General features: G+C 41.3%; 1 protein-coding gene across 8 annotated transcripts in view; it reads right to left on the bottom strand.

Moving 5' to 3' along the window:
• Positions 1-1,594, bottom strand: part of EXOC1 (exocyst complex component 1) — a 59,954-nt gene extending 58,360 nt beyond the window's left edge. For 7 of the 8 annotated variants that reach the window (XM_013047316.2, XM_013047314.2, XM_013047319.2 and 4 more), the window contains exon 1: positions 1,454-1,594. The gene's annotated coding sequence lies outside the window, so the exon portion shown is untranslated. The remainder of the gene's footprint in view (positions 1-1,453) is intronic. The other variant, XM_004775498.3, reaches the window with a different exon arrangement.
• Positions 1,595-12,906: the final 11,312 nt, after the last annotated feature.

The raw sequence follows: 12,906 nt of genomic DNA, 5'->3' as shown, positions 1-12,906 counted from the left end.
GTATCTGGTTATCTCTCTGCAAGTTTCCACAATCCCCAAACCCTGTATAAACAAATAATATTAAAACATAGCTTTCACCACAACAAGCCCCTGCTCAACATTTTCCCAAGTTTCCCAAATACAGATCTGCCGGTCCAAGCCCTCTACTCAGCGCAGTCTTTGCATCTTTGCTTAGTGCTTTTCCATGCAGGGAATATCATCCATCCAAACCCTAATTACACTTCATGATTTATGTGAATGGATTCAATAATGACTTTAATCCAAACTGATCTCTCCTCTCAATTGCTAGGGCACTTTCTGTATTTACTAAATAATCAAGCACTTGCTGTCCAATGGATTCATGAGACCATAAGCTTGTAGATCTCAAGAATGCTCTTGAAAGAAGAAAGAGAGAGGAGAAGGTGCTCCGGCATAGTTCCGTGTTCTTGCTTTGCAGGTACTCAGCAAATGCCTCTTGAGGTAACCTGAACTGAATAGTAAAAACTGGTCAAATGAGTGACAGTGGCCAACCTTCACCACACAGTCCCTCTTTAGTCAAAAGCAACAATGAGTGCATGGGACATGTAAAGCAAGAGGGGACTGATTATACCTCATAAAGGAGTTAGGCATAAGGGAAAGCACTATGCCACCCTTTTTCATTCAACAAATACGGATGCCTACTAAGTGCCAAGCACTGTTTGATGTTAGAGGTGGATATGACAGCCATGTTCAGGAAGACAAGAACATCGTGCCCCAGTGGCATTTACATCCTAAGGGTCGAGTCTTTATAGAGTACTTTTGTGTAAGTCAGTGAATCCATCACTAGAGATCCTGGAATAAAACTATTTTCCCAGTTTAAGAATCCATGCCTGACCACGTTCCAGAAATAGTGAGCTACTGTTCTCTGTACTGGTTCCTGTTTCCTCAAAATCAGCTGGGCCATTCCACTGCGCGACAAAGAGCTTGCCAATCTGAGTGTCCGCGTGGGTCGGGCCCTGTGTGCTATCCAGGCAACCGAGCAAGTGAAGCATTGTCATCCAGAAGAGAAAACTGGGCACAGAGACCGGAGAATGCGCTTCAGAGATCTAGAAGAAAATGTGGATTTGGACAAAGAAGAAGGCAAGAAGGCACTGTCACGTCCTTTTCTCCTGGTCCGCGCCAAAGAGCGAATGATCAGGGCCATTTTGCACAAATGAAACCTGATTCTTATGGGTGGAACAGGGAAGGGAGGTGTGGGAATTGTTTTCCCAGCCCCCAGGACAACGAGGAGTTGGCGGATGCTCCTAGCGGACTCTGCGCCTCACTCAGACACAGGGGCAAAGGATGGGAGGCCAGACCGCGGAGAGACAGGTCCGCGACCCTGGACGCGGAGCCAGCAGCGGGACTGAAGCGCCGCCTCAGACCCGGGCACCCCCTGTCTGCCAATCTGTCCACCGCCGCCGGAACTACCGGGCAGCCACGGCCCAAGGCTTACCGCAACGCCCGACCGAGCCCGGCCCGTGCCAAGGCGGGTCCTCCAAGAGAGAGACCGGACAGGGCCGCAACGGCCACCGCTACTAGCCTGAACCCGTCACCTGAGCCGTTCCGCCACTTCCCATTTCCGGACACGTGACAAACCCCACGCCGGAAGTCGGCCCCGTAGAAAAGGAAGGAGAGGCAGTGATGGGCGTGGCAAAGCGGTCCCGGTCCCGCTGGAGGGGCGTGTCAAAGACAGGCAGGGGCGGGGACTCTGTCGCCCGGAGACAGCCTAGGCTCCCCGGAATTTGGTGTTGCGTGCTATTACTTTCTTTAGAAGAGTTATTTATTCAGGTATTTCTCGCAATTTCATTTAGGAAGCTATCCGATTAACTGTTTTCTTTTTTTGTATATGTAAAGGTCTGTTAACCCGAGGTCCTTGCTACTTACAACATGGGGAGTTTAAATGACTTAAATCAGAATTTCTGAGGGGGAGGACTCAGACTTCAGTACCCTCAGTATCTTCCGAGGAGATCCTAAAATGCAGCTACAGTCGAGAACAATTGATGTAGTGACCTTGACAGTCTAAGTGTGGTTCACAGACCAGCAGCTTGGGCGTCAGCTGAAGTTTTTTTAGATACTGCGGACTCTCTGGCTCGCTTCAGATCTATTGAATCCGAATCTGCGTCTCAACAAAATGAGCCCTATGCACATTTAAGTTTGAGAAGCACAGATGATGCCGAGGTTGCTGTTGCAGGCAGATAATTCATATTCCATATTCCTGACCCTGGTTTTATGCCAGGCACCTTAACCAAGGTGCAGAGGTGATTCAGACGTGAATCCTAATGCTGACAAGTTCATAGGTTGGAAGGTGCAAATACATATAAAAGAAGATACAAAATAAGGGACCAAAGAGATGTGCAGGTGAGATAAGTGTGCTGGGAATTCAAAGGTGTAACTTCTTTGGTCCTGCTCAACACAGTCCTTTGCAGGCATTCTGCAGGAATCCGTTTATGTGTGCATTCAGTTTATTTGAACAAACAGTGCCATCTCTATACCAGGCATTGTGTCAGGAGCTGGAGATACAAAGGCAGGGATTCCATTCAAAAAGAGGGCACGCTCTGATTGGGGAAACAGAATGAAACACATGGATAAATTATAGTTTGGTGAGGTAAACACAAAAGAGACTACCATGGGACTGTAAAAGAAGAAGGGACTAATTCTCTCAGGTGTGGAGTCACTGAGAAAGAGAAAGATAACTGTGTAAAGCGTCTTTCAGTGTTAATCTGAATATATAATTTGTTGGAAAAATTCAGAATTAATAAGGACCTATTTGCTGCTGAGATTAATATGCTCTAGTTAATACCACTTAGAATGATTTTCAATTTCATTAAATGATTTTCCTTTTAAAAGCAGGATCTGTATCTAGCCCTATCTTTAAAAGGACCCATTTGGCCCTTCGTGCTCAGTCCTAGAACTCTTACCGTGGACCCTATTTAGGTGACAATTGCATGTGCTCTTTTGTCCTATTATGCTTTTTTTTTTTTTTAAAACAATTGTATGTTTGTCGCTCTCTTCAAAGCTGGAAAGTGAATTGCATTTCAAAAGTCTGGACTTCTTCCTTAAAATCCAAATTTGGGTAGAGACCACCTCCCTAACATCTCCACTTGCATGTCTTTTTAGACATCCCAACCTAATGGGTCCAAATTAAATTATTATTTCCCCTCTCCCCTCTTGGCTTTCCCCAAAAAAGAGGCTGAAACAAAGACCTGTGTACAGAAGTTTGTTAGGGCTTTGACCCCGGAGAGCAAGAGTAAGAGAAGGGAGAGGGAAAGTAAAAGAAGGAAGAGGGAGAGGCAATATAATGATGTGTTATTGAATTGGTTATCACCACATTTAAATGTTTTCTTGATCCCTTAAGACCTTCTCAGAAATTTCATGAGATAAGTCTCAAAACTGCCCACTGAAGGCAAGAGTAGAGACCGAAGTGACCAAGAAATAGTAAGAGTTTCAAGTTCACTGAATTCCATGCTGTGTATTCTGGTGGAAATATCCCTCCACCCAACCCCTGGAGAACTAATCATTATTATCTAGCAAAACCTAAATTTGAGAGTTAGGAAACATAAATCTATAAGTGAGTCACTGATAAGATGGGCCAATCCTTCTTCAATTCTTTTGTTTCTGGAGCCATGTCTTTGAGTGTCCAGGGATACTCTTTTTTTTTTTTTAATTTATTTAACAGACAGAGATCACAAGTAGGCGGAGAGGCAGGCAGAGAGAGAGGGGGAAGCAGGCTCTCTGCTTAGCAGAGAACCTGATGTGGGGCTCGATCCCAGGACCCCAAGACCATGACCTGAGCTGAAGGCAGAGGCTTAACCCACTGAGCCACCCAGGCGCCCCCAAGGATACTCTTTATTGGTTGGTTTTGAGCCTTAAGCACATCTTTTATGACAACACCATGACTCCCAGCAGCTATGTTAACTGGGTTTGTAGCAAGACATTTTACTACTTTTATAAGACTGGCTGCTACTGAGCGATGAGGGATATTGCAGTATCAGTGGATTCCATGGTGATGTGTATATTGTCACCGTGCAGTTGGTTTGGTTTTTAGCTGTGAAATGGTTTCCTTGGTTGAGATAATGTTGAGCACAAATATAATTCTGGTGGTCATAGACTTTGGCAGAGTCACTGCAGGCAAGAGAGAAAAACTTAGACATCTGTGAAGATTTTTCTTTCAGGCCACTTGTCTCTCTCTCCAAAGCAAATAACGAAGAATAATCCTTCACGTTCTGCCAGCTGGGAAGATTCCCCTTCACTTCTGTTCTCTAGATCCTTCCCTGCGTGGAGCTATAGAGCAACAGCAGTCCAGTCCTGTCTACCTACCAACTTAATATGCCAATTCATCTGTGAACCAGGTTTAAATTTTTTATTCTGTGTTAGGTGGACATAGGGGCATCCTAAAAGGACGTAGGAGTGAGTTGATGAACAGATGTCACTGCTGTAGAAGTAAGTGTCAGGAGTCGGATTCACTCAGTCATGTAGTTTTTACTTGTGTCTGCTGGATCTGCTCAGGCTCAATTCTATACCATTTCCATACTTCATTCATTCCTGCTATACCCATGTGCTTATGGATGGGTGATGGTTCTGATCCTATGCAGGTCATGACAAATAGCTCTAGTTTTTCCTGGGACTAGTTCTCTGTCTCAGAGACCATAACCTTGTAGAACATGAGGAACCTGTACTGCAACTCTCTTACTGGAGGCTTTCCAGAAATGTCGAAGTGTGTTTTTTTAAAAATCTATCATAGATCCCTCTTGCACCATGAGGTCTGCTCAAACGAATGACCTGAGCATTAAGTAACTTGCACTACAGCCCTTGTGAGAACATATCTAAGCGATGGGCACTTAGTTTCACAAGTTCATTCCAACATCCTTACTTCTGAGAAATACATTCTAGTGGTGGTTCTTTAGTCTCACGTGATAAATTCATTCTTTTTTTTTAAAATTTAATTTATTTATTTGCTTATTTGAGAGAGAGAGAGAGAGAGAACAAACAAATGGAGGAGCAGAGGGAGAAGGAGAAATAGGCTTACTGCTGGGCAGGGAGCCCGACATGGGGTTCAATCACAGGACCCTGTGATCATGATCTGAGCCAAAGTTAGAGGCTTACTGACTGAGCCACCCAGGCACCTCAATAAATTATTTCTAACATTTCTTTTTCTCTGTTTTCTGATTCCTTTCTCAAATACTCATTCAGAATTGTTCTAATAACATGGGGCTGATAAGTTTATTAGGGGATGAAATGAGTCATTACTTATAAAAAAAAAAAGAATTGTTCTAACATCTCATTTAGCACAGGCCATCATCATATCCAGCTTTAAGGAGACATCAAGGTTTTATATTAGAACTGACTCCAGACGACTTCGTGGAACATTAAATCCAGAATCACAGGCAAATGGCCCCCTGATATAAATTCTCCGCTGTACAGCATTATAACCAAATCCCTCTGGTTTAACACTCTAAATAGTCACTCTCACCAATATTCCCCTGGTTCACATTGGTATGTTGTAGCAGTCTTGCAATTCCTTATGAGTTAGTCTAGTTCAGTAGTTCTATACCAGGCGTGATTTTGATGCCTAGGGGACATTTAGTATGGTCTGGAGACATTTTTGATTGTCATTATTAGAGGGGTTCTACTAGAATCTAGTAGTGAGATGCCAGGGATGCTATAAATAACGTACAATACCAGGACAGCCCTCCACAACAAGGAATTATCTAGCTCAAATGTCATAAGGGCTGAGATTGAGAAATCCTGGTCTGTTACCCTTACAGCAGGAATTGCCATCGCCCCCATAGGCTGTACTGAGATCTGACTGTGGTTACAGGCTTGAGGTAATGAAGGTAATGGGGGTGGATATTGAGGGAAACAAGATTATATTAGGAAGCCCTTGCCTCAGATATATTCTCTGCAGAATTTCTGGACAAGGAGAGGCTGCTTTATCAGGAGCAAAGAGATTGTTGGCACAGAGGATAACAAAAAATCTGAGGGCTTAGGAGTATAAGGCATGCCCACAAAAATGTCCCCATGCTGGACCTCAAGGTCCCATTATTTTTCCATTAGGACCCAGGCTTTGACATGGGTGATGTTTCAAAAGCTGTGCATTCAGACCTCTTCATAATTCTGCCACACGTATGATTATTTGTTGTAGCTGATTTTTAGCACAGTTTGCTCTGTGGCTACATGGTCCTAGAGGACTTAATGGTTTTCACAGTGTGCCATGATCGGCTGAACACAGCCTGTCATTTTCTTTCGTTAAGCTCTCCAAAGCAGTTAACAGACATCAGCCCATCTTAGAATTGCTATTACTGCCATAATGCTGAAGTACTGTATGTACCGCTTAACCCAATGCTACATCTTCTGTCTGTCCCTCCTTCCAATCTACCTGAGCTGAGAGTCTTGGTAATTGTGAAGTTACTCTATGCCGGCAGCTATCACCCCTTAGGATTTACCACCAACCGCTTACCACCAGCAGGGGTCCTTATTGTCTTGTGATCCATGTTATAGGCTCAGCCCCCAAAATCTGCACCTGAAGGTTTCCTGTCTAGAGCCAGTTTTAGAGCCCAGGATTCCGAGCCCAAGATGAAGGGTTATATGCTTGTAGTTTATTTGAGAATATGAGTTCAGGAAACAGGATGAGGGCACAGAGGAAATAAAATAGAGGAGGAAAAACCAATACAAGGGTACATTATTGAGGTGGCCTAAGCTATGGCCTACTTTGATTGATCTTATGGTGCCTTCTGAGAAGCCTTATGGAATGTCTTTCAGAATTCTTCACTGGAATGAAGGAGAAAGAGGAAAGCATTTATCCATTCCTTCTTGTCTACCTGTGATTGGTCAAGATTGCTTCTCATGCTTCTGGTTGCACATGGGTGTGGAGGGTTGTTTTCTGCAAGCATCCCATGCTATGAGCAGGAAGTGAGAGAGACAAGGTGCTGTTCTGTTGCTCTTAAGAGAAGCTGGTCGATACCTGCGCAGAACTGTTCACTGCCCAATCCTTAGAATAGGAGGTGAAGATGGAAGGATTTAAAATGATGCATGACTTGGAGGTGGATACTTACAGGATGCCTCTGCTGAAGAATGTACAAAAAAAATAAAGAAAATGATGTGTGAAAGGCTTCTAAACACAGCTTCTCCCTCAGCTTTCTCTATCTGGGCTACCGGTATCTCTCTTTTCTCTCTCTCTCACATTCCACATCCAATATTTCAAGAAATCTTATTGCTTCTACCTTCAAAGTAAATCCAGAATCTGACCACTTTTCACTATCTTTATGGCTATTATTTCCTTGATTATTGCCAGTATCATGTCTCTCCTGAATTACTGCTGTCCAAACTACCTCGTACAGCCCCCTGCGCTCTGCTTTTCTATCCTTGTCTCCCGACAGTCCCTTCTTAACACAGTCTCCTGAGTGATCCTTTTAAAAACATGAGTCAGATTATGTTACCCTTTGTTCAGAATCATCCAGTGGCTCCAGAGTAAAAACTGAAGGTCACACAATGACCCACAAGCCTCTACACAATCTGATCCTCTGTGCACCTGCCAGGACTGCATCTTCCACTATCCCACTTGATCACTCTAGTCTAGTTCCTCAGACCTCCTTGTTGTTCCACAAAAAGTCCGGGCAAACTGGACCTTGGTCTTGCCTTTTCCTCTGCTTCGAGTGATTTTCCATTAAATATCTGCATGACTCACTACAGCATCCTTTTCAAGTCTTTGCTCAAATGTCACCTCAGTGATGGCTTCCACAATAGCCCTATTTAAATTAGTGTCCCAGGGGTGTCTGGCTGGCTCAGTCAGTAGAATGACTGACTCTTAATCTTGGGGCTGTGAGTTCAAGCCCCACACTAGGTGTAGAGATTACTTAAGAAAAAATAAAATAAAATAAAATAGTGTCCCAACCTAGCATTCTTTATCTTCTGTCTTCGCTTTGTTTTCCTCTTCATGGTTCTTTTTACATCCTGGAATACTATGACATTACACCCTGTCATATATGGCATTTGTCTACTTGCTCTTTCTCTAGAATGAAGCTTTATGAGGCAAGGACTTTTGTCCATTTTGTTCAGTTGTATTCCCAGTTCCGAGAACTCATACCAATGCGCTTATTAAGTTCTATATACTATTGTAAGCACTTTACATGTATTAACTAATTTAATCTTCACTACAATACTGTGAGGTAAGAATCTTTATGATCCTCACTTTGAAGACTAGAAAATGGAGGCACAGATTAATTACTTAGCCCCAGGACACATAATAAACACATAGTAGTATTTTAATGAATATCTCTTTACGTTACTATCAACACTGGGTCATGCAGAACTAGGTTTAAGTCAGGTCTTTATTGGTTCAGTGACCACAGGGAAAGTTACTTAACTAACTTTACCGACCCTCAAGTTTCTCATCTGGAAGTTCAAAATAATAATCCCCAACTTTTGGGACTCTCATGCAATTTGCTGAGATATTGCTGGTAAAGCACTTGGGATAGTGCTTGACACATAGTAAGCAGTCAAAACCTGATAGCTGCTATGACATGCTGGTTGATGTAGAAGACTAGATCGGGTAGATTGAGGTTCTTGAAAAATGAGCAATAGTCACTCAGGCTCTGAGATCCTGCTTCCTTTTCTTAGACAGAAGGCCACATGTATGAACATAGATCACATAGGAGGTAATCTCATGTTTGGATAGCATGAAATAACTTTTTCATTGTTAGAAAGCTCTGAGGGATCAGGCTTTCTGCTCGTTGGGGAGCCTGCTTCCTTCTCTCTCTCTCTCTCTCTCTCTCTCTCTGCCTGCCTTTCTGCCTACTTGTGATCTTTGTCTGTCAAATAAATAAATAAAATTTTTAAAAAAGGGAAAAAAAGAGAAAGCTCTGAGGGAGAAGTTTCTTCCAAGCAGCCAAGAGGGGTGAATATTGATTGTGATCTTTGTCTGTCAAATAAATAAATAAAATCTTAAAAAAAAAAAAAAAAAGCTCTGAGGGAGAAGCTTCTTCCAAGCAGCCAATACGGGTGAATATTGATGATGATAGCATTAGCAAGATTACTGAAGTTAATTGCTTCCTCAGAGAAATCTCTCTTGATACCTTGCTCCAAAAAAGCAGAGGTGGGAAGCTTTTGGATTCTTAATGATCTTGGAGCACTCAGAATAACTCTTTTCCTCATTTCCCACCTCTTGGAGGCGGAGGGGGAAGCCCTTTTCCTCTGTTTGAAACCCTGAGGGAGGAACAGCGGAAGTGTCCTTCTCCAGGGCTCTGCTCGATGATATACCCATGGAGAGCACAACTGACTCTGTGGACTTTCTTTAGTGAGAAACCCCAGGGCTCACAGAAATGGACTTTCACATAGCCCACTAACACTGCAGTCCAACTGTCCCCTAGTTGACATCTGATTGATTTTAATTGCATACAAGGCCAAGAGGCCTTTATATGTTTAAATAAATCATATAAGTTTATATAGTTTCATTTTTTCCTTATTCCTAACTTTGGGGACTTTGATTATGTCAGTTATTTGGATTTCTCTCTTTTCTTTCTCTTAGCATTGTTTTTTCACATTTCTGACTAAGGAAGGAAGAACAACTTCTCAGAGATGTCAGATCATTAGTATGAATACAAAGAAAACCAAGTAGTATTTTTTGGAACAATGAAAATCGCAGTGCTCCACTTCCCACACTCTTTCTTTATAAGTGGCTTTGGAAGTGTCAGGATGACAGAACAGTGTCTACTCTTACAACTATAATAATTGGTGTTTGTTTTAGGCTTTATTAGAAACAGATGTAAATATCTCATGATAATACTTTTCATTTCTTTGCAGCTTTAGTGAAGGAAGTCAGGGAGCCATTAAATGAGAGTGATAATTCTCTGTGCCACTATTAATTAAGTAAATATAAAAAATGAATATTTGCTATGTAACAGATTCACATTTGAACAACACAGAAAGTAATACAATAAAATATACAGATTCAAGGAAGGCAAAGTTTGGCTTGCAGAATCACATTGTGTCTCATGCTTTGTTAATGCAGCTGCCTTATTCAATGTACCTATTGTGGGGTGATATTACAATAAAAGACATGGTGCTAAGTTCCCTGCACACACTCAGAGGGATTCTTTCAGAAGTGCAGAGATCAGCTCTCAACTAATTCTGAATCTCTTCTGGGAACTGGCCACCATGGACAAAAATATACACATTTTGGCTTGAAGTTGAAGTTAATTATTCTCAGCATGACTTTGTTAATATACTTAGGTTAAGCACAGGACATAGAATTTTTCTTCTCTCTGCACTTGGGGAACTCAGGAACAACACCACTGGCAAACCTACACCTGCACCTTAGAGGTAAAGGAAACTAAGATGACTGTAAATGAATACACGGGTTTGACCACATTAATTTTTGCTAAAAGTCAGATTTCATGTTGAATATTCCAACTGCTTCAGACTTATAACCCTCCTTAATTCCAAGACATTATTAAATTGTTAGTCATTTTATGCATTAAACTCAATGGCAATATATTTTCACATATACTAAGTAATGTGTTTAAACAACAGTCAATAAGTAACTTTCTAGTAAGTAGCGCTTACACTGTACAAAGGTAAGACTGCTGTTACTGTCATTACTTAGTGGCAAGGAGTATAGATAATTTATTTTTTCCTTTAATGAAGTCTCTTGAAGATCAAGGACTTCCTAAGAGAGGCATGAAATGAGTTTCCAAGACTGATTTTCCCTTAGAAATGTATATAAAATCTGGTACTTCTGCAGTAAACTTATTACCTACTTTTTCACAGCATCTTCAGTCTTTCAGGCAGAATATTTAAAATTGGTAGTGAGCAGAGAAAGGATAGTCAAACCATGAAAATAGGAAAGCACAATGGTTATGAGAAATTCAGTAAAAGTGGCCTCCAGGAGGCTGTCCAACCTAGAATGGTTATATAAGAAGAATGTACAAAAACTTGGTATGAGGACTAACCATCCATGAAACGTGAGCTCACCTGGACTACATTTCCATCAGCATGGTTGAAATCAAAGACTTGTTTCTGAAATCTATGGATGCTTACAAAATTTATTTTCTCTTTTCTTGACAGTAAAACAAATGGAGCTTGTTAATATCTGCATTGGTGGAGAATTGCAAGTATTTTTACTTGACTTAATATTCTGATCAGTGTTAATTATCAGGACAGTTTACGGTTTTTATTTTATCTGGATGTTTGCTTAAGGGCAGGAAAATTTTTGAAAGCACAGTGGATTACTCACTTCCTTAACATTTTCAGTGTTTTCTTTCTTTCCCAATATTTAAACGTTGTGGTAAAAATATACATAACATAAAATTTACCATCTTTACTATTTTAAGTGTACAGTTCAGAGGTATTAAGTACATTCATACTGTTATGCAACAAGCACCCCATCCATTTCCATAACTTTTCATCTTGTAAAACTGAAACTCTGTGCCCATTAAACAATAGCTCCCTATCACCCTCTCCCCCAAGTCCCTGGCAATCGTCATTCTTTTTCTTCTTCTTTTTTTAAAGATTTTATTTATTTATTTGAGACAGAGCACAGAGGGAGAATGAAATGGAGAAACAGACTCCCTGCTGAGCTCTCTAGCCTGACACGGGGCTTGATCCCACCACCCTAGGATTATGACCTTAGCCGAAAGCAGACACTTAGCAGACTGAGCCACTCAGGTGTCCCAACCATCACTATTCTTACTGATGTCTTCTTTTAATGAGATTTTTTTTAAACAGAAAATTAGATGATTAAAAAAATTACATTAGATTAAAAATTGTATCTCTTTAAGTACCCTACGTATAATATCGGGGAAGTAATTATGTTAATGAATAATTTCCTGGCTTAGACTTTCTCAAGAAGGGAAAAGTGGTTGCTTTTATGTCATGAATAAGCTACTCTCAGAGGATGTGGAAACAAGTGGCTGAAATGTCCATTAGTTCTCTTCTGTCAGGACTTGGCTTCACTTACTTGAGAACTGAAAGTTTCCAAGTTTCTCCTACAACCAGCCTTCAGGGGCAACACATTAATGGACTTACAGGATCATAGACTTATTTGCTACTTAAGGATTTAAAAAAATGTGTATCATTTGCAAGTGGGAAGTATGACAGCAATCAATCAAATAAATGCCTTTACAATTTAGGTCTCTGTATTATAAAAAATAAATCTGGTTTTCCAAATAAAACTTCACTTTTATATTTATAGAACATTGGTGGGGACAGGCACTGTATTATGTGCCCCGAGGAACCCACAGATGAACAGCTTTTATCATGCCTTCAAGGACTTTAGAATGAAAACTGATGACCATTGGGCATATCCACCCTGTGAGCCTATCACTTCCTCACCCATGCAATGCCTTGATCTGAACTTAATTAAAGTAAATGTAGTTTACCTTACTTTATTTAATTTAAAGTAAAAAATTAAATATCTTTATAAAGACTATTTATTTATTTATTTATCTGAGAGAGGAGAGAGAGAGAGAGAGAGAGGGCATGAGAAGTGCAAGGGTCAGAGGGAGAAGCTGACTCCCCGCCGAGCAAGGAGCCCAATGCAGAACTTGATCCTGGGACTCCAGGATCATGATCTGAGCTCAAGGCAGTCACCTAACCAACTGTGCCACCCAGGTGTCCCAAAAAATTAAATTTTAATTAATAGTGTATGGGGCACCTGGGTGGCTCAATTGGTTAAGGGTCTGACTCTTGATTTTGGCTCAGGTCATGATCTCTGGGTCATAGGATCGAGCCCTGTGTTGGACTCTACAATGAGCATGGAGCTTGCTGGAGAGTTTCTCGATGCTTCTTTGCATTGAGAGACTCTCCAGCAAGCTTCATGTTACCTTAATCTCTGCTTTTGTACACTCTGTCTCTCAAAAAAAAAAAATTAGGTAGTATATTATTGTACAACTGAATAATTCCCCCTGCGAG

Source organism: Mustela putorius, unplaced genomic scaffold (genome assembly GCF_011764305.1).
Source record: "Mustela putorius furo isolate JIRA1106 unplaced genomic scaffold, ASM1176430v1.1 tig00000430_pilon_pilon_pilon, whole genome shotgun sequence".
NCBI classification, from domain to species: Eukaryota; Metazoa; Chordata; class Mammalia; order Carnivora; family Mustelidae; genus Mustela; species Mustela putorius.
The sequence above is the reverse complement of the archived record's forward strand: the minus strand, read 5'-3'. Positions and strand labels throughout refer to the sequence as shown.